Source organism: Urtica dioica, chromosome 8 (assembly GCF_054948205.1).
Source record: "Urtica dioica subsp. dioica isolate 48M chromosome 8, U.dioica_male_clone48M_v1_H2, whole genome shotgun sequence".
Classification (NCBI taxonomy): Eukaryota; Viridiplantae; Streptophyta; class Magnoliopsida; order Rosales; family Urticaceae; genus Urtica; species Urtica dioica.
The window spans coordinates 3,814,071-3,836,389 of record NC_142763.1 but is presented as its reverse complement, the minus strand read 5'-3'; the positions used below and the strand labels follow the sequence as shown (position 1 = coordinate 3,836,389).

At 34.9% G+C, this 22,319-nt stretch overlaps 2 long non-coding RNA genes across 2 annotated transcripts; one reads left to right on the top strand and one right to left on the bottom strand.

Moving 5' to 3' along the window:
• Window positions 1-318: 318 nt before the first annotated feature.
• LOC149387371 (uncharacterized) lies at window positions 319-1,000 on the top strand. Its single transcript, XR_016300567.1, has 3 exons — window positions 319-475; window positions 850-885; window positions 962-1,000. It is a non-coding gene; the product is annotated as an uncharacterized LOC149387371 (long non-coding RNA).
• A 5,654-nt stretch (window positions 1,001-6,654) lies between these two features.
• LOC149387370 (uncharacterized) lies at window positions 6,655-7,549 on the bottom strand. The gene is made up of 2 exons (XR_016300877.1): window positions 7,114-7,549; window positions 6,655-6,967 (listed from the first exon to the last, which is right to left on the bottom strand). It is a non-coding gene; the product is annotated as an uncharacterized LOC149387370 (long non-coding RNA).
• Window positions 7,550-22,319: the final 14,770 nt, after the last annotated feature.

Below are 22,319 nucleotides of genomic sequence, written 5' to 3'. Positions count from 1 at the left end.
TTCTTTTTCTTCTCTCTCTCTCTCTCTCTCTCTCTCTCTCTCTCCCCGACCCAACCCCACTCTCTCTCCAACCCACGCCCACTCGCCGCCCCTCCTTCCTCTGCCGCCGTCGCCGCCCTCTCTCTCTCTTCTCTCTTCTCTCTTCTTCCTCCGCCCTTCTCTTCTTCTCACCTTTTTTTTCCCCGCCCTTCTTCTTCCCCGCAACCCTCTCCTTCTTCTCCGCCCTTCTTCTTCTTCCCCGGCCTCCTTTTTCTTCTCCGCCCATTTCTTCTCCCCCGTCCTCCATTTTCTTCTCCGTCCCCTTCTTCTTCTCCGCCTCTCCTTCTTCCAAACCCACCAAACCCACTCTTCACAAACCCACCAAACATTCCGACCCACCCCCACACAAACCCACAAACCTTGCCTCCGACCACAACCCACATCTCCGACAACTTCATTGACTCACCACGCCCCATGCTCGTCGTCTTCACTCCAAGTAAGTATTTTTTTTTATTTAATTTGTATTTTTATGTTGAAATTAGGTTAGAATGGTTTATTTGTGTCTAAATTATATAGATATTGAATATTGAATTTGATATTTATGTAGAAAATGAGTTTGGAATTGAATTTTGGTTTGAGTTTATGTTGGATTTGAGTTAGAATATTTGATTACCTTGAGTTTGAGTTGGAATTGAGTTAGAATATTAGATTGAATTTCGGTTTTAGTTTGTGTTAGAATTGTTTTGAATTGAAATTGAATTTCGGTTTAAGTTTATGCCGGAATTAGTTTGAATTGAAATTGAATTTCGGTTTGAGTTTGTATTGGAATTGGTTTGAATTGAGATTATGTTTAATTTTGTTTTTTCATAGATTATGTCTACTACAACCAAGAAAGATGATAAAAAGGTAAATTAATTACATGTTATTTGAAGTATTTCATTTACACGAATATTTGTTTTCTAATGTTTTTTTGTTGTTGTAGTAGACAATAACAAAAACCTTGCCTCCGACCACAACCCACATCTCCGACAACTTCATTGACTCACCACGCCCCATGCTCATCGTCTTCACTCCGGGTAAGTCTTTTTTTTTTTAATTTAATTTGTATTTTTATGTTGAAATTAGGTTAGAATTGTTTATTTGTGTCTAAATTACATTGAAATTGAATATTGAATTTGATATTTATGTAGAAAATGAGTGTGGAATTGAATTTTGGTTTGAGTTTATGTTGGATTCCAATTAGAATATTAGATTGAATTTCGGTTTGAGTTTGTGTTGGAATTGTTTTGAATTGAAATTGAATTTCGGTTTAAGTTTATGTCGGAAATAGTTTGAATTGAAATTGAATTTCGGTTTGAGTTTGTGTTGGAATTGTTTTGAATTGAAATTGAATTTCGGTTTAAGTTTATGTCGGAATTAGTTTGAATTGAAATTGAATTTCGGTTTGAGTTTGTATTGGAATTGGTTTGAATTGAGATTATATTTAATTTTGTTTTTTCATAGATTATGTCTACTACAACCAAGGAAGTTGATAAAAAGGTAAATTCATTACATGTTGTTTGAAGTATTTCATTTACGCGAATATTTGTTTTCTAATGTTTTTTGTTGTTGTGCGTTAAGGATTTTTTTCGGATTTCAAGCTTGACAACCACGGAGCCCGAAGTAACGTCAACCAAACTTTACGTACAATTGAAGAAGTCATATACACCGGATAACTTAGAAAACGTTCAAGAGGAGTGGGTATTTTACGTACAAACTTTTATAGAATGAGAATATTAGTTTGATTTTGGATGATATATATATTTGTAATGGATATGTTTTGGATGTTATGGATATTTGGTTTTGGATATATAATTTCATTTCAGGTTTTTTAATTAGAAAACTGTAAAAATAACTCTCAGGAACAATTTCGCCGCGGCAACGTGTATATTTCGCCGCGGCGAAACTTTACACAACGGTACGATTGTACCGTTGTGGAAAGATTCGCCGCGGTGAACTATACACGTTGCCGCGGCGAAGTGTTAAAATCTGTTAAATTTTTTCACAACGGGACTGTCCCGTTGTGAAATCATGGACATTTCCACAACGGGACTCGTCCCGTTGTGGAATCATTACTTTTCCACAACGGGACGAGTTCCGTTGTGGAAACATTCCACAGCGGAGGATTCCACAACGGTACAGAACCGTTGTGGAAGCTTTCCACAATGGTTTTGTACGGTTGTGGAATCTCCAATTTGTAGTAGTGACCAGAGATAGCGGCGAAAATGGCCGCTTGAAGAGCCTCCTCGTCGAAGTGGCCGGGGTTTCCGTCGCTGGAGTTCTCGTCGGAGAGGAGGATTTTCGCCGGAAAAGGTAGTGAGCTGGGCTAGGTTGTAGAAAGGAAGGAATGGCGATTTCTTTCCGGATCGCAGTCCATTATCGTCCAGGATAGTGTTAGATGGCTTGGAATCGGAGGGAGAGGAGAGAGAAGAGTCGCGTTGCGAGGGTTTCGAAGTGCAGAGACCCATCGAGAGATCGGAAAACCCCCAAACAGAGATAGTGAAGAAGAAGAAGAAGTGTGTTTGAGTGGGGTTTTAATCTGACAGAGTGAAGAAGATGAAGTGAGAATTGGTTTGGATATTTGGTTTAAATGAATTTTGAGGATATAATAGTCTTTACTCATTGAACTAGGTACTATATATGTCAAATTTTGGATTTTAGGCTATATTTGGTAAGTGACATTCATTTAGTATTATTAATATCAATCTTACTTATATTTATGGCGATCAATGAAGAAACAAATAGTAAAAAAATATATACGAACCTACCACTTTCAGACTCCAAGCAGAAAAGATTGTAGTAGTGAGCAAGAAAATAAATATATCGTTTACAAAAAATAATAAGCGCCCACTAACGATTTCAAATAGTGAACAAGAAAATAAATATATCGTATACAAAAATAATAAACGCCCAATAACGATTTCAAAAAGTTGCAGCGTTACCAAGTATTTGTACATTGACAAATTCTTATTAGTATGGCAACAAATTTTTTAAAAATTATTAACTAATTTAGAATATCTCATTTAAATTTATTTATTAACTGTAAACACAAAAATAGAAATGATATAATCTTATTTATCTTGTCTAATCTCTTTCGTCGTCAACCAAATGACTGATTGGCTAAAAAATAAAAAAGTATTGGCCAAAATAAAATTCTAACATTTCAAATTACTTGGTTAATATATTTTTATTTTTTTTCAAGTTAGATTAGGAATTCAAGTTAAAGGTGTAAATTACGTACTTTCCTTGGCCAAAAGCAAAAGTGGATATCCGGATTCTAGACTATACTTTTTTTTCCTTCTTTTTTTATTTTTTTTTTATTTTGCTTAGACTATACTTTATTTATATTTATATTTCGTATACGTACTACATGCATGGACTAGTCGTAGCTAGTGGCACTTGACAACTGGCAATATGAATTTAAACTCACTCCTAATTATGCCCATCGTCATCAAAGTGTTCTTTTTTCAGTAGTTTTGTTGTATCGAGTCTCATCCAGCTATTTGCGATAGCCCCGTTGGACCTCGTCAACCCATACCCATGCCCAAAATTACATATAGTATTCATTTGATCCTATAAGCGATAACAAATACATAAATTAAGATCTCATCAATTCTAAATTGGTTGACGTTCATTGCTATTATTATTATTATTATATGCAATAACATATCATGCATGAACCATGGATAAAGTTTGTATTGAGTGTGACAGTACAAGCTAATCGAGAATCATATATATTTTATACTTGAGCAATATTAAATAAGCTGATGGTAGCTCTCTCATCAAATTGAAATTACTAATTAAAACATGCCTTCAAATCTGAAGGCACGCGTGTCCAGCTCATTGCTTGAGATTAATATATATATAACAACGCAAGAGTCCCATCGTATTGGAATAGTTGTATTCGTATATATCCATCGATTTTGATTGTGGTCGCTGGTCAAATGTATTAAGTTGATGATTAAAAAAATTAAAATTTAATAAGAAAATACTATAAATATCATTTATTCAATGGGTTATTTTTTTAATTATTTTTCATTCATATATTCACATATAATAGATTTCATTGAATAACTAAGCGCGAATTACAAAACAAAAATGCCTAAAAACTCCAATAATAAAGATATTGCACTATTTTTTAAGATTGAACTCACCCTCATAAGAAGAAGTAGTGCCATCCAAACTATGCCTTCATGGGGGGTTTTGTAATTTCTTTTTGAACGAAAACTAAAACTAAACATGAGTTAAATTTATATATAGTACTTCTCATTTGTGCAAAATGATGACAAATATTAGTCAGAGGTGACAATAATTTAGCCAAATTAATAATTGTTAAAGTTTAGTGATACCACTTGATTTGATTCGAATGGAAAAGTTCACGGTGACAAATACGAATTTTTTAAAATTTAGGAGAGTAGTAGATTTTGCGCGAGAGAGAATAATATGACTCCACGTAGTTATCATTTAATTAAAAGTGGAAATTTCCATATAAATTCTCCGGGGTTGTTTTTATCTTTTATAGTTCTACAATTTTTATTAAAAATTACATGTTTAGCAAACTTTAAACGTGGAAATTCTGTTAAACAAGCATTAAAAGTGGATCATTGGTTGACTTTTTCATTTTGATTCTTTCAATTTATATAAAACCAATGTTAAAAAAAAAAATAAGGGTAATTTAGGTAGGAAAAAACGTCTGGTTTGCCAGCTCACCCATATTGGCTATTCTGCGAAAGTTTCTCAAATGTTGGCTATTTTGCAATCTAAACGTTTGGACATGGCTAGTTCGTCTAATTTTTTTTATTTAGAACCTTGTCTACCATGCAATTTCCCATACAAAAAGCAAATCATTTTTTTCAAAAGTTTGATTTTTGTCTTTTAAGTTAAACCCGACTTGACCTAAGCATTTTCCCAAATGGACCCAAATGCACTTTTTTTTCTTTTTTTTTTTTATAACTTTTTTCTCACCTTCAGTCCAATAAAGTAGGGCAAGTGATTGACGCGTGGAATTTGTAATTTGTCCGTTTTTGTCACCATATAAAGATTGTAATTTTCAATCTAATACTTAATTCAAATGTCGAAACTTGAAATAGGCTATATATATATAGCCAACCCGATAGGTCATATTGTCCTGTTTCTTTGCTATATACTGTTTCGACGGCTTCACCATTTTCACTGTGCACAATTTAAATAAATAATGCACTATTATATAACTTAATATCAGATCAATTATTGTAATAATGTACTCGGAAATCAAGATAGTTATATAGATATCTCAGCATATTATTGTGTTTCTGTTGGCTTACAAATTTCAACAAATATTCCAATCACTCCATTGTTTTGTTTTGTAAGGCGTGGCCGGAAAAATCTTTGATTTTGTGAATTATAATGTCTGTCGGTCGACAACCAAATGAATCCAAATTTGGTTGTTCAATTTTTTTTTTTCCCATTTCGGACTCGCTACCGACTCATGTTTCCCATAACCTAATTAAAATTTACATTTTCTTTCTGGAATACGTTGCATGTTTTTCTCTCTCTCTCTCTCTCTCTCTCTCTCTGACCTAATTAACATTTCTTTATTTTTAAGCGTAACCTTAAGGTCCGTAATATTAATTGGCAATAATATCAAGCTCTCCTGAAAAAAAGGGAAAAAAAGTATATTGAATAATTATCATATAGTTGGGGTAAGTATGCATAGAAGTTATAAACAATATTAAAGAATCATAAAAACATCAAAGACAAGGCCTTTGTATGGACTTTCAAAGTAGCCCCACTCGTGCAACTTTATGCCTTTTAAAAATCCAATTTGGATTTATTCTCCTTCTTCGTAAAGTATAGAACATGTTTGAAATTACGAGGCAATATTTGCTATAATCAATTACGGATCCATGAAGCACTATGCTATTTTAACGTAAATAATGCATGAGGTCTCACGTCATTTGTCTTGTTTTATTTCTCTGTTTGTTCCTCTGTACTAGCCTCATGGACAAGCAATTTTTTGTTTTCTCATTGTCATGTTTGGAAACAAATAATGCCAAAGACCATTATTCTGGATAAGCTTGACATCACCGCTAGCCGGTCCTAGTGAAATGCTTACTTTACAAGTAAGCAAATGAAATAATATCTTGTGATTCTCAACGTCAATAATTGTAACACTCCTTGAGGCCAATAAAAATTAAATGAAAAATCTTAAATTGGTTTTATTTTAGTTTTTGTTAGATGACAAAAACTTGTCATAGCGAGAACCCACCGACTATATATTGGTTAAGACTAGACTGTCTTCATAATAGACTTAACCTGATTATAAGAGAATAAATTTTTTTAAAATGTGATTTCATGGAGCTCATGATAGGTGGAGAGTAAATAGCAAAGGATTGTTTCTGGGTGTATACCATCATTTTTTATAGGTAGATTACACTTATGATCTCGACGGATATGCATCTATAACCGTCGAAGTTCTTGGTATAATATTCATCATTGTCCTCGTGTTTGAGACGGTTACAATATAACTTTGTGGTCATGTTTTGACAATCGTTTGACTAACTTCTCCAATTTTCTAGGTTTTGACCAGTGGTTTATTAGCCCTAAACTTAGGGGCTCAGCGTTTTTCTCTTCCTAGATGGTCCTCAAGCTCTTAACTACTGCAAAAAGGTCCTATCTTCAAAGGCACATAGAAATTACATTCACTCTTCATCGTTTGGACAAAATGCTTTAATTCCACACGCACAAGTTATCCACATTAACCTAAGCGACCCAAAATTAACTACCATGAAAAACCATTTTGAATTAGCATCCCAGATAATAATAAATAAAAAAAAGATTAAAAAAAGGGGGAGGGGGGAAAGAAGAAAAAAAGATATAACGAAATTGGATGAAACATGCTGCGAGAACGAACTCGGAAACTCAGAAATAGGGGTTGTAACGCATAGGCATTCTCATCCTCGGAACCTTTCTACAATTGAAAAAATATATAGGGAAAATCGTCAGAGCTGAGGACACCAACAAGACTCGAAATTCCACGGCTTTTTCATAACACGAGTTAAAAAAAATCAAATACAAATCGGAAAAATAGAAAGGCATAGTAATCATGAGGCATACCCATAACCATATGGGGCGTAGATAAACGGAGGAGGTACATACGGGTTCCTGCCTCGGAATCCCATCGGACTCGCTCGCCGCCCACGAAACTGCTTCATTCCAGGCACATTAGTTCTTTTAGCAGAGACCTGAAACACAATGAAAAAGAGCTCAGGGTTATGGAGCCAAAGCCGGCTATGGAAACTGACAGAGAGAGAAGTGAGCACACAAAAGCAAAGGCATACTCTTATGCCCATCCCTCTGTGTGCTCACTCTCTTCTGTCAATTTCTATCGACCGGACCTCCGGGAACCTCTTGATTAAGATCCCCGGAGTCACGGCGTAGCAGTTTCCGATGAAGATCCTCTTCCGAGCACTTCCTCCGGGAACGAGCTCGTCATTCTCGGCATTACCGCTACCAAACAAAACCACGAGATTCGAACGCACCGATTGACTTCTCTCTCCTCTCTCTCTCTCTCTCTCTCTCTCTCTCTCTCTCGGCTAGGTTTTCACGAATGTTGTGTTTTTAAAGAAGACTAGAGAGAGATAAGGATTTTATGTTTAGGTGGAGATAATGTGGTTAGATTTTAACCACGGTTAAAATACGTCTAAACGTGTGCATGTGTAGGCTGAGAGCTTATAGTTGTGACACAAGCAAACCCCGATGACGTCGGAGTTATTTCCACCTTAAAAAGAATTAGACGACTTTTTCACAAACATGAATAAATATATACCTAATTAAGTATTTTGTATTTATTCATGCCCATTTCATCCACTGCCCCTCCTTTTTTAATTTTTTTTTTCATTCTTTGTAATGATCATCAAATTGCCGTACCTTATGACTAACTAATTTAATTTACACATACATGTCTCCTATACCATTTACACCGCTAATAAAACACTATGACAGAGAATATTCGAATGAGGATTAATGCAATTTTAAAATGGAAATAAATAAGGACAGACAGATCATTTGTTTATCTTATATATTAAATGTTTTTTTATCGTCCAATAAAAGAAGGGCATGTCTCCCAAAATGATGCAGTTTGTTTATATCAGATCCAAGTCCAGTTACACTCCCCACCGTTCGTCCTCCAATTCATCCGACGGTACGGGACGTGCCCACTCTCTATCATCTTCCACAATATCAACGGACCAAATCATTTCAACTGTTATTTTGTCTTCTGATTGAATGAAAAATAAACTCAGCCTTATATACAACTCAGCCTTAAAAGCAAACCCCGATGACGAGGGTGAGGATGAAAAATAAACTTCTGATTGAATGAAAAAATAATATACAACTCAGCCTTATATATATAGCTAAGGAAGACTTAAAACAATAATTACAAAGTGCCACTAGGGCAGCCGCTAGTGGCACCTCCAAAGCTAATATGTGAATTTGTGTATTTATTTTATTCGGTATATGCAAAGACTTAAATGAGTTAGCTTTGGAGATATAGTTTTTATATTATCAAATTAAGTTTATGTTGTTTGATGTGTCTAATTTATAGTCTATCCTAAATTTTCACTTGTGTTTAACGTATGGTTGACAGTTTTTTTTCTTAGGTAACAACTTTATTTGGTATATATTTTTTTCATTTGATAAAGTCGGTATGTTCAACTAACACACTTATACAACTTTCTAATTTTTTTTCTTCTAAAAAAAGTCCAGCTAAAAGTTTATAATCAATAAAAGATACTATATGTATTCTTTTGTAATTACATGTAAGCTCATACGACCCCACTAAAAAAAACACTTATACGATCACTTGCAATCATAATAGTACTGTTTTATGAGTGTTCATAAGCTAAGTACAAGTAGGGCAAATAAACAAGCAAACAAATACAATCTTTGAATCCGATCCACTGATGTTCATATATAAAATGACATATAATCTGTAAATTATGTGCAAAACATTTGTACAGATTCCCTAATATTAATGGGCCAATCAAATGGTGACAATAGTCAAGCTCTCTTTTTATTCCTCTTCATATTTCTCCCTCCAATTATTCGGTTGATACTTGATAGTTGATACATCCATAAATACATATTATTTTGTATCATTTCATTTATTTAACTTGGGCATTTCATTCATTTTTATTTTTACCTTAATTGTACCTAAATTTATAAAAACAATTTGGGTGCCCTTCATGTATCCACACTAATACGTATTATTGTTTTTTACTATTCCATTTATTTATATGCTCCCTTTTTGTTCAATCAAGTAGAAAAATTGACTTACATTAAGATCATCTTTAACACTGACACTCTAAATTATAATTTCTATCACATCAAACAAACAATTTTTCATCTCTAACTCATTACTCCATTTTTAATAACAAAAACATAATTATCATAACTCTATTATTTTAATAATTTAAATATTTTTCTATTTATTACACTATAACTCATATTCATCTAACTTGTATAACTTCTATCCAATAATGTTATATTTAAAATAAATAAATAAATAAACGCACAGTATATAACATTTAGTTATTTGGTTCAAATTTAAAAGTAACATCATACAAAAAAACTATTTTTTTTATTATCTATATGTGTATGTCATGTTATATATTTTCTAGTTTGTTTGTAATTAAGATTTATATTTTTAATGACTTTTTTAATATAATTACTTTTGATCACATATCAAGATTAATTATTTATATCAAATTAGAATAAACTAAAATAATTTCATATGTAATTTTGTGATAAATTACTTTTGATTGTGCATATTCTCAATCAAAGAATCGAAGATTATTACTTTACTCTTGATTAATTGTAGGCTTTATATGTGAATTTGTGTATTTATTTTATTCGGTATATGCAAAGACTTAAATGAGTTAGCTTTGGAGATATAGTTTTTATATTATCAAATTAAGTTTATGTTGTTTGATGTGTCTAATTTATAGTCTATCCTAAATTTTCACTTGTGTTTAACGTATGGTTGACAGTTTTTTTTCTTAGGTAACAACTTTATTTGGTATATATTTTTTTCATTTGATAAAGTCGGTATGTTCGACTAACACACTTATACAACTTTCTAAGATACTATATGTATTCTTTTGTAATTACATGTAAGCTTATACGACCCCACTAAAAAAAAAAAACTTTCAAATAAATAAATAATAATAAAATAAATAAAGACTGACTATTTTCAAACTTTCAAATCAGACAACACATGGGAACTATTGCTTCTCACACGTAAGTAAACCGGTAAAGCTATCTGCAAAAAAATAAATAAATAAATAAAATGCACACATTGGAACCATTCACTCTGAGTTCAACAGTGAGAGTCTCTCTTGACCGTCGGATTGTAAGATTTCTGACGACACTCCCATACTCCATCAGTATCAACTAGTGTTAGGCCATGCCCCTATAATAGCTTTTTCTTTTTTAGTTATAAATCTCGATCAATCATATTCCTCCATTAATATTATTAGGAAAGGAACTACTCATTTATAGAGAATGATTAATGCCTGATAGACATGTAAGAGAGCCTGAATATCAGACATTGAATGCAAGACATACCCATATACTTTGGGGGGTTTTATTTTTGGAGGTCTTACGTGTTAGTGTCCGTACACTGGGTGAAAAAAAAGTTACTTCTCTCATCAAATCTGGTGACAGTCTTGATTAAGATGCAACGTGCAGTTTTGAGTTTGTTAGTACTTTTTGAACAAACTTCCTCAACCCCATAATGACCATTCAATTGGGTTAATAAGTAGGGTTATTATTACTGTTTATTACTATATTATTTTAAGTGGGTTATAATATTCAACTTTTTGGGCTTCTCAGGTGCTCATCTAACAACTGCTAACTCAGACTATACTTCTATTTATTTAATCTTTTATATGTAATTTGGTTTCCAGGTTTAATTCCTGCACGAATTTCACATGAACTCAGCAATAGTGATATAAACTCATGGAAATATTTGGCCACAGTTAATTGCATGTTGAAAACTAGAATTAGAGCTCAGCTCAAATCATATATAGTGATTTTTAGTTGGTGTATATTTTATGGACAATCATGTACCAATCAGAAAGATAGAATGATTGACTTTTATAACATGTTATTAGTTGGATTTTAGGAAGTTGGTTGGAAACTTGTCAAGTAGTAAAGAAAGAGAGAAATAAGATGAAGAAGGAAAATAAGAAAATACCTCATAAAACATTACTTATTATTTTTTCTTTTGAGAAAACATTATTCTCTTTTTTGAAAGAGATATAAAACACTATTTATTTTGATAGTTTTCACTTTTTTTTATTACATCTTCTCACCTTTTATTTCATTTTCGATTTTAATTTTAATGGCTTAGAGAAGGTCAACATAAATAGTTACACGCAAATTTTATTGATTGACATATAAGGTTTTTTTGGCAACAACATACGTACCACAATTTTTAATGTTTCAGACGAAATGAAAACATACGTATTTTATGTATTATGGTCCATTTATATAATGTAAATCCCATTATGAAGTTCAGAGGAAAAAAAAACCCCATTATGAAGGTGATCTAGGCCGTTGGAGAGGGTGAAATGGGTAATAGTACATATCATTGATAAGTGCGTGTACCATAAAATTACTCACTCATAAAAATTTATAGGTAATGGTGAATAAAGACATAATAATTGAATTTACAGAAAAAAGACAAAATAACAGTGGAAATGATTTGGTCCGTTGATATTGTGGAAGATGATAGAGAGTGGGCACGTCCCGTACCGTCGGATGAATTGGAGGACGAACGGTGGGGAGTGTAACTGGACTTGGATCTGATATAAACAAACTGCATCATTTTGGGAGACATGCCCTTCTTTTATTTTGTCTCCGTACATTGCACACTCTTTTGTTTTGTCTCCGTACTGCCATGCCATGTACCAACTAATTAGTTATAACTAATCCACCTCCGATCCATATATTCTTTTCCTTTTTTTTAGCTCTCTAGGGTTTTAGTAGTAATTGACTTTAAGGCATACACAATAATTTTTTTTTTTTTTTTTTGAAATCGACCCCCCGCCCTACTCTCTACTCCTGAGAGGAGGAGGAGCGGACGAGGGAGACGGGAAAGTACCATTCAACAAATCCTTATCAAAAGCACTCCGAACATGGGTCGGAGTATCCCCGAGAATACAAAACCCAGAGACCCTATCCCGAGCAGCCCAAATACACAGTTCATGAGCTACCCGGTTGGCATCTCTACTAACCCAACCAAAATTAACTGAAATAAAAGACTTAGACTCTTTCAAAATACTCTGATACAACGGACTCAAAAACCAAAAAGGACAAGATTTGGACTTACGAAGACTAACCATAATCTGTTGGTTATCTCCTTCTATCAACACACGATTACAACCTCTGAACTTCGCGACTAGTAAAGCCAGAAACACTCCTCTGAGTTCCACTTCCTGCGCCGAAGACGCTTCCACCGGGCTTCGCCACATCCAAACTACAGCTCCGTCCTTGTCTCTAGCCACCAAGCCCACTGATGCCCTCCCCAACCTGAAAGACCCATCAGAATTAATTTTAACAACTCCTTCACTAGGCGTAGTCCATATCCGAGGCGAGGTCAGCGTAGGAGGAGGGACGTCATCTCCTGGGCATCCCGACAGCTCCATGTGGTCTCGGACAGCAGATCGCACTCTGATAAGGGACCGATCGAACTCCAAAGACTTATCTTCGAACACCCTGATGTTTCTTCGGCGCCAGATCTCTTCCAAAATAATCCAGGCCCTGACCACCAGTTCATTCGACCGTCCTCTCAAAAAGTTCGCCGACTCGTTCGCTTCCAGAATCGCGTCAATCAGCCGAACGCCCGACGTGTTATCCGGCCACTTCCAGCGGAACCCCATGCCTTCTAAAAACCAGAACCTATCAGCCCATTCACAGGTGAAAAACAGATGAGCCACTGTTTCCTTATCCTTCCCGCAGCTCCGACACGTCCCGTCCTCCGACATTCTCCGGCGAACCAAGATCGGAGCCAGATTAAAGCATTCCTTAGCAATTCTCCAGAGAAATATCTTGCCTCGCTCATGGATACGGAGCTTCCAGATCTTGTTCCATGTTGTTGGCGACTCACTGGCACCGTCTCTTCGGATCTGGCGCAGCGCCGACTTAACTGAGAAACGCCCCGACTCCTCTGCTGTCCAGACCAACTTATCCGGGCTAGGGTCTTCCAGGATCTTCACCGCCGAAATTTTCTCAAGCCATTCCGAGCCACAAATCTCAGAAATGGCTCTGCTATCCCACGCTCTAATCCCCTCCTGAAGAAGAGCCTTCACCGATAATCCCAAAGGAACCCCACTCACATTGAGGAAGTTTTTTCCTTCTAAGACCCATTTGTCGTTGCTGATGCTCACATTCCTACCATCCCCAATCAGATAACCCGAGTTTTCTTTTATCAAACCTCTCAGAGCACACACTTCTCTCCATAGCCCGGAGTGGTTTTTCTTCACTTCAACTTCAAAAAAAATTTTATCCCCACAATATTTTTTCCGAAGAATATCTACCCAATTCAGTTTCGAATCCGCCGCCAAATGCCACCCTATCTTCGCAAGAAGGGCTGAATTCATGTCTTCGAATCTTCGAAATCCTAAACCTCCATCCCATTTGGGTTTGCACACCTCCTTCCAGCTAATCGCCGCCAAGAACCGGTTCCCCTCATACACACCTTTCCACCAAAATTTTCTTGTCATTTTGTCGAGAGCTTGACAAAAAGTTTCGGGGAGTCGAAAGGAAGACATAGCGTAAATAGGAATGCTTTGAATGACTGACTTCACTAGAGTGGTTCTCCCAGCTTTGGAGATTGTTTTCGCCATCCATCCTTCAAGACGGCTGCGAACTTTATTCTTGAGGAACACAAAGCTTTCACTCTTCTTACTGTGAAACCCCGAAACTTGGCCATATGAAAAAATGTAATATATCACGTTTGAATTATATACTATACGCTACGTATGATTTACGCTTGTTTATGTGTGGTTTGAGTATTTTAAGTTTAGTTATTAGATTTTTTTTCGATGTATTGTTCGTAATATATTACACTAAATCATATATATATATATATATATATATATATATATATATATATATATATATATAGCTATGATTAATTTTAGAATTTATCTTTCATAATTATAATCATGTATGATACTTTTTCTTATTAATAGCAGTATACGTATGAAGTAGTATTGGTACTTTTTTTTTGTGTGTGTGTGTATGATATTACTCATACATCTAATAATCATACGAGATATATATGTATATATGTATATATATAACCATACGAGATATATATGTATATATATATATATATAATATAAGGAATAAAGAGTTTCGTTATCAATTAAGATAGCAGTAATAATGATAATATTTTTTTAGTAATGGCATCAGTATATAGATTTATCATTCATATATATGAATATGTGTATCCGGATATACATTGAGGTGTTAGTAGCAATATACTTTTTGTTTACTTTTGAAAGGAATAAAGTGGAGAGTTAATGGTATTAATATTAGACATTTATAACAGCCAATTAATTATTCTTTTGAAATGCTTTTCTCACTATAGCTAGCTCTTGAATGTCGTTCATAATATCATTTTTTTTCTCTGACACACACTCTCAGCCTTGGTTTGTTATCTCTCCCCATTCCATTTTCTTCTTTTCTTTACAAAACTAAAGAAACGTAGACTTTTGCATTTTTTTCCCCCATCAAACATTGGGTTCTATTAAGCTTCAAGGAGTTTTCTTTTCAACTCCCTCAGAGGTATTTTTCCTATGTAAAGTATCTTTTTCCATTAGTTTTTGATGAATTTGGTTGTTAGGTTGTCTTTCTTATGAACAATAATCATTAAAATGATTTCTGTTTTGCAAGGGTTTTTGAGAAGTTACAAATATGTTTATCGGTTTTCAATAGCTACGATTATTATTTTGATTCGAAATTTTCATACAATTAAACTTTAGCCTATTTTTACTATGATGTTCCAATTTTGAGCGTGCAAAAGAATATAATTATTTGATTTTTTTTATTAATATCTTATGTATATGAATTTTAAGAAATTGTGAAACGTTGTTTTTGACCGTGTCACTTTAGGAAAAACTGTTCAAAATCTTATTTTACATTTTCTGGAATTTTTCCAGAATTTATTTCAACAAGTTTATTTTCTCGATATTTCATATCTAAGGGCATTTTAGTATTTTCACTTAACGTTGGATTCTGAATTTTTCCAGTAGCCTAGTATTGTCCAGAATATAGATTTTAACTATGAACTAAAATCTCAATTATTAATTCTTCCGGTTAGGTTTCGAATCAACTCGAGCGTTTAAATCGTTCCCGATCAAAGATCGTAATTTCCACTTCAGGTGAGAACAATCTCACTACAGCACATATTAGTTTTAAATAAAATTATGATGAGTTTTGTGATTCATGACGTGGTTTGTTAGATAGTATTATATGGTTTTGTTTATAGTTATTATAAGCCAAGTGATACATGATACGATATGCTTAAGTACGATGATATGATATATGAGTTGTTATATATTATGCGATGATTACATGTCTACGTTTATGCATTTTACCTTATGATATGTTATGATATGATAAATGATGATGATGGAGTATTAATGACATATTTTTTAAATTTATATGACATTATGTATGTGGATGTTTGGGCATGTCTTTATGCTAAGTAAATTTATGTATGATGTATGAGATGCTAATTAACATTTTCTAGTTGAGCTATGTTATGTTTCATATGCATTGGTAAGCTATGTCATGTCATGTTATAATCATGTCACGTCTGATGTTATGTATGATTGTTATGTATATTACATGTCATATTTGCATGTCACCTAAACAATAAAGTGAAAAGATAAGTAAGAGAGTCGTACCGCCTCGAGTTACGGAGGTCTCAAGGAGAATTTCCCGAGCCGACTTACGGGCCCAAATGGGGAAATTTTTCATATGTTATAAGTTTATAATACGGAGCAAAGTATGGGACCTTGCAACCCCATATCTTTGTCTCCAAAGTGTACACTGAAATTGGTACGACTACTCTAGGGGAGCCCCGAATAAAATATGATAAGATTTATGTTAAGAAAGACCATTTCACCTTTAGAATGAAAATACTAATAACCGGTTCATGCATTGCATTACTCATCTTGTTTTGTGAGTTTTATATTGTTCTCGCTGAGCGATAGCTCATTTCCACGAAAATTTTACGTATGTGTTGTAGGTAAACAACTTACTGCTAAGTGATGAGTATGGACCAGCGGCGTCGATAGCAAGATGGTCGGGTTACGGTTGCAACTACGTAAGAGAGACTTTCGCTAAGCATAATAGATAAATTAGATTTAATATAATTTCTAAAATAAATTTTTTAATATAGATTAAGTTGTATGTTATAGTTTTGTATCATTTTATCCTTAGCTTGATTAACAAATTTATTATAATTTATTTTCTATTAAGTTGGTGTTAAAAATACCACTTTTCAAGTAAAGGTCAAATATTTTCAAGTCAAAGATTTACCATGATCAAAACTTAAAGTTTAGTTTTTATTTTTATTTGTTATACTTCTGACCTAATTATTTTGACAAGAGGACTAGTATGATTTTATTGTTTTATGGTATTTGAGAATGTATGTATTAAAAAAAAATAATCCGCAAATTTCCAGATTACGGTTTCGTAAAGGTATTATATGATAGAAAATAAAATCCTCATTTTTTTATACATAATTTAGATAAGTAAAATAAATAAGCAAAGTAAGACGGTCCGAAAAGTCGGGTTGTCACAGTTGGTATCAGAGCAACGAACCTGCGACCACCCTTGCTATTCGATCGCACGGCTGTATCCCCTACTCAAGTAAGTTTAATATGTTTTAGTTACAATTTTTTTTTATTATTGATTTGAAATCAGTAGTCATGTTTATGTAAGAGCTAGAGATCAATATGGTTTTTTTTTTTTTTTTATTGACAAGTAATGACTTGTCTATTTTATGGATAATTGGAGCGTCTTCATTGACGATCAAAACTCCACTCCATTTTCCTTATTTACAAGATGTTATTACTCTCATTCCAATTGTATGTATACACTTCTTTTGTTATGGATTTTTTTTTTCTCAATGGCTTAAAAGATGTCATCTTATGTTATAAGTATGTCTTATTTCATGTTCAAATGAAATTTGCTACGGCAATATGTGAAGAATTTTTTTTTAGTGTGAATAGAAATACCAGAAGTGTGATCTCAGTTAAGTTGGTACATCTAAAAGATTGCTAAGTGCACTATCTTATTTTCATGTCTTGATAGCTCGACTAAAGCTAGTGGTTCTAGACACCACTTTACTCAATTGGTTCAAAGCTCAAGAAACTAAGATATAGGAATTGAGGAACAAAATACACCAAGGGAAGAAGATGAAAAAGGATGAAGGTGTTTTGAGCTGATTCGGATAAATCCATTGTTAAAGGGAAATAACCCATCTTCCACCATCTTAGATTTTATCATATGCTACGAGTTTTGAATATCACATGATCCAAGTGAAGGAGGAACGAGCCCAATTTTATAAGGCTCGGAAAGAAGATAGATGTCAAAACAAGGGTGCTGACGCCAATAAGAAGCCAAACCAACCAAATAACCACCAACTTAACCGCAACAATCAAGGCTTCAGGGCGCAACCCTAAGGAAATGGGAATGGGAAGAAAAGGACTCATCCCGGTAATAGGGGTGACGCCAACAAGGTTAAGATAGAAGGCATAAATTTTCCAATATGCAAGACTTGTGGAAAGATGCATCCTGGAGAGTGTCGGAGAGGAACCATGACTTGCTTCAAGTGTGGTCAGCATGGTCACTTTCTCAAAGACTGTCCGAAACCAAATTTCGCTCAGAACAGACAGTATCAACAACTCAATCAGAACGGATGACTCAACTACATGCCGACTGTACTAGAAGGGCAACAAATCTCCTTGGGTCGTCTAGAAGCACCAACAGCCACCCAAATGCCACAACCACAACAAGCTCGCATCTACGCTTACACCAACGCCGATGCTCTAGCCAGTTCTTCGAATGTGGTAGCAGGTCAGCTTCCTATAGCTCATTTGACGCTTTAGTATTTTTTGACTCTGGTGCCACGTATTGCTTTATTTCGTTAGAACTGGCTAGGAAATTAGGCGATAGTGTAGTGAAAACTAATAAGGTTTTCAAGACGACATTACCGTCTGATGATGAGTTATTATCGGAGTACTATCTGGAAGGAGTACCGATATTTATAGGTGGATAAGAGCTAAAGAGTGATTTCATTGTCTTAGAAATGAAAAACTTTGATGCTATCTTGGGTATAGACTTCTTAGGCGAGAATAATGCAATGATCGATTGTCGCCAAAAAAGAGTAATCTTCAAACCGGTAACAGGAAGAGGGTTCACCTTTGTAGGAAGGCCACACAAGAAATCAAAGATGATAGTGTCAGTGTTACAAGTTAGAAGATTGATGAGTAAAGGGTGTTATGGATTCCTAGCGTGTTAGTGGACAAGACGAATGAGGTTGAAGCAAATCCACAAGATGTGCTAGTGTGAGGAAATATGTTGATGTTTTTCCTGAAGATATCCTTGGTTTAGCGCCCGAACGTGAGATTTCTTTCGCAATCGAGTTGCTACCTGGAACAGGTCCAATTTCCAAAGCACCCTGTCGTATGGCCCCTGCCGAACTCAAAGAGTTACAATCACAACTCCAAGAGTTGTTAGATAAGGGATTTATCCGCCCTAGTCATTTACCTTGGGGAGCACCCGTTCTATTTGTCAAAAAGAAGGATAGGTCTTTCCCCATGCGTATTGACTACTGAAAGCTAAATAAGGTAACAGTCAAGAACAAGTATCCTCTTCCAAGGATAGATGACTTGTTTGACCAACTCAAGGGGGCGAAGGTATTTTCAAAGATAGATTTGCGATCCGGCTACCATCAATTACGCGTCAAGGAGGACGACATTCCGAAGACAGCTTTTCGCACCCGCTATGGTCATTACAAGTTCACTGTCATGCCTTTTGGACTCACTAACGCTCCAGCGACATACATGGACATGATGAATAGGATCTTTAGTGACATCTTGGATAAGTTTGTTATTTTCTTCATTGATGACATATTGATTTACTCCAAGAGCGCCGAAGACCACGAGGGTCATTTGCAAATCGCACTCCAGATGCTGATACAACATCAGTTGTATGCCAAATTCTCGACGTGTGAATTTTGGTTGGATAAAGTGCATTTTCTCGGACACGTGGTTTCTAAAGATGGAATCTCTGTCGATCCTTCCAAGATAGAATCTGTGAATGGTTGGAAGCCACCTCTAAGTGCGACTAAGATAAGGAGTTTTCTTGGTTTAACATGCTACTATAGAAGATTTGTGGAAGGATTTTCTACATTAGCTGCACCACTCACCGCCTTCACGAAGAAAGATAAGAAGTATGAGTGGACCGAGAAGTGTGAAGAGGGCTTTTGCGAGTTGAAGATAAGACTCACCACCGCTCCAATCCTTATAGTCCCTGAAAGTAGAGAACCTTTGTCTATCTACCGCGATGCATCAAAGCTAGGTCATGCAAAACGGCAAAGTAGTGGCTTATGCGTCTCGACAACTCAAAAACCACGAGAGGAATGATCCTACTCATGATTTTGAGTTAGCTGCAATGTTTTTTTTCCTCAAGATTTTGAGGCCTTACTTGTAGGGTGCGCGGTGTGAGACATTACCGATCATAAGAGCTTAAAGTACATTTTCACTCAGAAAGAGTTGAACATGAGACAAAGAAGGTAGCTAAAATTGGTTAAGGATTATGATTGTGGTATCCATTACCATCCTAGAAAGGCAAACGTGGTAGCTGATGCGTTAAGTAGGAAAGATGAGACTAGGCTATCGATGATGCATGCATTATCTCCTCAACTCATTGACGAAATCAACAACTTGGAAGTTGAAATTGTCACCCGGAGATTAACCAACATGACCTTAAAATCAGATCTTTTCGAGAGAATCAAAGAAGCGCAATGACGTGATCCTGAGATGTCAAGGCTGAAGGACAATGCACTGGAAAGTCAGGAGTCAAAATTTTCTCTTGCGGAGAATGATGTACTCTTTTTGATGGAAGGATCTGTACGTGTACCCAACAAAAATGAGTTACGAAGACAGATTTTGACCGAAGCACATGTGACTCCATATTCAGTCCACCCAGGGTCCACGAAGATGTATCAAGGCCTTCGAGAACACTTCTGGTGGAATGGAATGAAGGGAGACATTGCAAATTTTGTTAGTAAACGCCTTACATGCCAGAAAGTGAAGGCCGAACATCAACGACCAGCTGGAGAATTGCAACCAATCGAGGTTCCTGAATGGAAGTGGGAACAAATCACAATGGACTTTGTGGTTGGGTTACCTAAGACAAATGAGGGTTATGATGCTATATGGGTAGTGGTGGACCATTTGACCAAATCTGCCAGATTCATACCGATGAAAGTCACGTACTACGTGCAGAAGTTGGCTGAACTATACATTAATAACGTAGTGAGACTACATGGCGTTACTTTGTCCATCATCTCAGATCGTGACGCTCGTTTAACTTCTAACTTCTAGAGGTGTATGCAAAAGTCTATGGGATGGCAACTGAAGTTCAGTACTGCTTTTCACCCCCAGACGGATGGCCAATCGGAAAGGGCTATTCAGATCTTAGAGGATATGCTACGAGCATGTATCATGGATTTCGGTAGGAGTTGGAATAAGAGGCTACCACTTATTGAATTCTCATACAACAATAGCTACCAAGCTTCAATCAGAGTTGCCCCATATGAAGCTCTTAATGATAGAAAGTATCGTTCTCTGATTCACTGGTTCGAATCCGGGGAAAATAGCCTCGAGAAGACAAATTTTATTCGAGATACCACTAAAGCCATCAAGAAGATACGAGATCGAATGGGAATTGCCCAAAGTCGACAGAAGAGCTACGCTGACAAGAGGAGGTGATCACTGGAATTTCAAGTAGGAGACTTCGTATTCTTGAAGGTAGCACCTCTCAAGGGGGTGATGAGATTCGGCAAGAAGGGAAAATCGAGCCCGAGGTACATTGGCCCTTTCGAGATCACAAAAAAAAAAATTGAAAAGTAGCCTACCGTCTAGCTCTAAATTACGAGTTAGCATTGGTACGCAGTGTTTTACGTATCGATGCTCAAACATTGTTTTTACCCGATCCAAAAATGTTTTGATCCAAGAGCCTACTGAAGTACATAAAGACTTAAGGTTTGAGGAAAAGCTAGTCGAAATTATTGATCGTGGAGAGAAGGTCCTACGAACTATAGTGATTCCACTAGTCAAGGTACTTTAGAAGAATCATAAGATAGAAAAACTTACTAGGAATCGCGGAGAATATATGATTTTGTGATATCCCAACCTTTTTTTTAGAATTTTAGTGTTGCCAATGAAATATCTTCATGGTTTGTCCCAAATTTTTATATTAATTTTCGGGACGAAAATTCTAATAAGTAGGGGAGATTGTGAAACCCCGAAACTTGGCCATATGAAAAAATGTAATATATCACGTTTGAATTATATACTATACGCTACGTATGATTTACGCTTGTTTATGTGTGGTTTGAGTATTTTAAGTTTAGTTATTAGATTTTTTTTCGATGTATTGTTCGTAATATATTACACTAAATCATATATATATATATATATATATATATATATATATAGCTATGATTAATTTTAGAATTTATCTTTCATAATTATAATCATGTATGATACTTTTTCTTATTAATAGCAGTATACGTATGAAGTAGTATTGGTACTTTTTTTTTGTGTGTGTGTGTATGATATTACTCATACATCTAATAATCATACGAGATATATATGTATATATGTATATATATAACCATACGAGATATATATGTATATATATATATATATATAATATAAGGAATAAAGAGTTTCGTTATCAATTAAGATAGCAGTAATAATGATAATATTTTTTTAGTAATGGCATCAGTATATAGATTTATCATTCATATATATGAATATGTGTATCCGGATATACATTGAGGTGTTAGTAGCAATATACTTTTTGTTTACTTTTGAAAGGAATAAAGTGGAGAGTTAATGGTATTAATATTAGACATTTATAACAGCCAATTAATTATTCTTTTGAAATGCTTTTCTCACTATAGCTAGCTCTTGAATGTCGTTCATAATATCATTTTTTTTCTCTGA